This window comes from Dermochelys coriacea, chromosome 10 (genome assembly GCF_009764565.3).
Source record: "Dermochelys coriacea isolate rDerCor1 chromosome 10, rDerCor1.pri.v4, whole genome shotgun sequence".
Classification (NCBI taxonomy): Eukaryota; Metazoa; Chordata; order Testudines; family Dermochelyidae; genus Dermochelys; species Dermochelys coriacea.
Genome location: NC_050077.1, coordinates 51,039,434 through 51,043,353, shown reverse-complemented (window position 1 = coordinate 51,043,353; position 3,920 = coordinate 51,039,434).

Here is a 3,920-nt window from a genome sequence, read left to right as displayed (position 1 = left end):
TAGTAATGGGAATTTTATTTCATCAGTAACATCTAAATACACTGATTCTTGAGGGAAGTTAAATATTTTAAATCAGTCTAGAGCCTAGATGTGGCTACTTGGTAAATAACAGAGTTATGACACTACTGTGAAAAATAAAGCCTTTCAGAAGTTTAGAACACGTTTATAGAACATTTCCTATTTAAAATTCTAATACTGAATGAAAGTAGACTTGTCACACAAGATTATCTATAATTTTTTGGCATATTAAATTTTATAATATCGATTAAGGCTGCTCCACTAATATTCCTGTAAGCAGCAAGAGTACTTCTAATTAGTAGTAAATACTGTTAGTTTAACGTAATCTTCCAGAAAAGTATACACTTTCAAATAAACTAATTGCCCAAGTTTAAATGACTAAGATATCAAAATAAGCTATTTTCTCACAAGAAAGGAACATGGCCCTCCCTAAGGAAGGTAAGAATTTGTAAGAAAAAGTAAACTATCTGTAAATCAACCACTTCCACAGAACTTGGGCTGTTTGACTGTTTGTTTTTTGTATTCCAAGGGCATTAAATACTTTTGTCTTGTTTTCATGCCCTAGCTTGATGCTATTGGATTTTCTGACATTGCAGGGAGGTATTAAATCACTCCCAGCAGCTGTGTCCATTTGCTTTAAAATGTTATGAAAATACTTTTAAAAAATCTGAATAAGCTTAAATCAATGTGCAGTTCCCCTTTTAATACTCCTCACTAAGTAGTGACAAACCAGACATTTAAATTATTGGGAAAGGTAAAAAACCAAAACCAAAAGAACTAGCCTAAACTTAAAGTTCAACACACTATGAAATAAAAATCCATATGGAACAAATATTATATAATGAAGTCCTATGACTTAGAACAACTAACTTTTCCTTCAGTGCTAAAGGGATTTCATCTAGGGTAAACAGCCAAATAGGTATTGTATAGGTGGTGATGTGCCTTTTTACTGTCCTTTCTATTCAATAGTCTCAATTCTCTGACACATCCCAGAATATCACGGGTAATTTTAAAAAATAGGACTAACTGATTGTTCCTTAACTGAGGGGCTTTAACGGATGCATTTCAAGCTGTAATATTGATCGTTGGGCCTTTAGTTTAATATTCAGTATCTCTTATTGTTCCTCTAAAGGAAACCAGGTTCACAGGATTGAATTTGATCTGAAAAAAGTTGAGTTCAGTTTCATGTGTCATTTTATTTTGTATAATCTATCCCAGATAGTTTTGACTGGTAAAGTACCACCTCCAAATGTGGCCAAAAACAGCCCGCAGTCTGAACAAAAGTAAATTTATATAGCCTGTTGCCTCAAAGGAACATAGAATTCTGTCAGATTGTTTCCAAACATCCTGCCTTAAAAGTTTAAATGGTTTGGGGATCATAACTATAATTTATTTTAAGATGAGGCATTTGTGCCCATCTAATAGATGACATTCTTCTTGTTTGTTTTTTAAGACTTATCTAGTTGATACTAAAAAAGAAAAGGAGTACTTGTGGCACCTTAGAGACTAACAAATTTATTAGAGCATAAGCTTTCGTGAGCTACAGCTCACTTCATCGGATGCATCCGATGAAGTGAGCTGTAGCTCACGAAAGCTTATGCGCTAATAAATTTGTTAGTCTCTAAGGTGCCACAAGTACTCCTTTTCTTTTTGCGAATACAGACTAACACGGCTGCTACTCTGAAACCTAGTTGATACTGTACGTTATACTGAATTATTTCAACATTTAGTAGCACATTATATATCAAAGTGGAGTTAAAAATATTTTAATCCCAAGGTTTTACATTAATTGGATTTATGTACTGATTTACTATTAACTATAGCTAAGTGTAGTTAGACTAGGAAGAATTTTTGATGTTCTGTTTCACCTTTAACCATAAGAGCAAGTTTGCTGAAAAAATGAAATCCTGACTAAAACTGCTCATTATATGTAGACTAATGCAAAGAATTAAATTCCCTTCATTATATATGGGCATTATAAAAATGAAGCTTAAACTCTTGTACATAATGGAGTTGCTCCTGGTGCATTAATCTAGACTAGTGAAGAAATGCCAGAAGTTTTGAGCCTTTTCACTTAAGTTCACAGAAGCGCACATATTACAGTAATGTGGGCCTTATAAGTACCTAATTTCACAATAGTGATAGTTCCAAAAGTAATGGACTATTTTTGAAGATGTTAACACCATCTGATAAAGATAGGGTATGCACAGTAAGTGTTCTCTCTGGCTGCTGGGAATCTTATGCAGCAGTTGGCTTGTGTGCGTGCTCTATAAATGACGTACACACAACTATTGTCTTAGCATAAATATAGTAGTTTGTGGAGGGGCTGTCACAGTTGAAGTTAAGGGCACCCCACTTAAGTGTCAGGTGTTAAGTCTAACTCACACCTTTCTCAGGATGGGATCCCACAAAATGTCTGTCTCCCTCCAAGGGTTTTAGGCTCCAGATTCCTGCAGTTCATTGTGATCATCTAAGCAGGTGTGACTTCAGCAGCTGCAATTCTTGTCTCTCCGGGCAATAACAGGGTTATTCAGTGACCAAACTAGGTTCATGAAGAAAAGTACTATTTATTTAGAACCAAGCATTTAAGAGAGAACATTTTACAAACAACCAACAGCTGTTCTGCATGCCTGGTTTACCAGCTGGTGTTAAGGACCATATACTAAGGTCAGGGCTGATATTTTATAGTTTCAAGTCCTTTGTTGTCTCAGTCATCTTAAACCAGGTCAAACCAGTCTCATCAGTGCAGGGTCCAGAATGTCGGGGCGATTTGTTCCTGTGAGCACCACCACATTGGTGTGGGAGTTGAACCTGTCCATTTCGACCAGCAGCTGGTTCAGGGTGTTCTCCTGCTCTCTCTGCCCTCCTGAGTTCCCCCAATCCCTCTTCTGGCCGACGGCGTCGATCTCATCAATTAACAGGATGCAGGGGGCATGTTTGCGGGCCAAGGCAAACATGTCCTGAAGCCAGGCACGCCCCATGCCCACAAGATATGCTTCAGGGGGTGTAGCTTCAAAAGACTTAATCTGCATTGTTTCAGTATTGGGAATTTGCATTATTTACCCCCAAGTATCTTTAAGTCCATTAGCTCACCCACTGATCCAGGAATACAATCACTAACAAGCCCATAAATATGCCTATAACATTTTATAAGGTTGATAAAAGTCTTTGGCCCAGATTTTTAAAAGTATTTGGACATTACTGCTCTCAGCATTGCAATGCCTAGCTGATTTAAGAGCCTAAATCTCATTCCAAAAGAGGTTTAGGCACTTAGCAGCCTAAATCCCATTGACCAAATGTCTGCTTTTTTCCCTTGTACTCTCATTTGTTAGTATTCGTATACTGTCTCATGTTATAAGATTATAAGATCTTTGGCGTTTGGACTACCTTTTTGTTCTGTGCTTGTGCAGCACCTTAGCAGAATGAGGTCCTGGTTCATGACTGGGACTCCTAGGCACTATAGTAATGCAAATAATTAGAATAAAATGATGAGTAATACTACATTTTTAAAAGTTGTTTTTTTTTATTTAAACTGTTATAGTAACAGAGAAGGCCAATATTCTATTAATGTCCCTTAACATTTTGAAATGGATGTAGGTCTGCAGCATTAGCAACATGATATTCAATAACCAGCAGTCCTCTAACTTCTGAAATATACAGAAAAGTTGTAAGAAAAGGAGTATTTGTGGCACCTTAGAGATTAACAAATTTATCTGAGCATAAGCTTTTGTGAGTTACAGCTCACTTCATTGGATGCATCCGATTAAGTGAGCTGTAGCTCATGAAAGCTTATACTCAGATAAATTTGTTAGCCTCTAAGGTGCCACAGTACTTCTTTTCTTTTTGCGGATACAGACTAACACGGCTGCTACTCTGAAACCTGTCCGAAAAGTTATAGTACA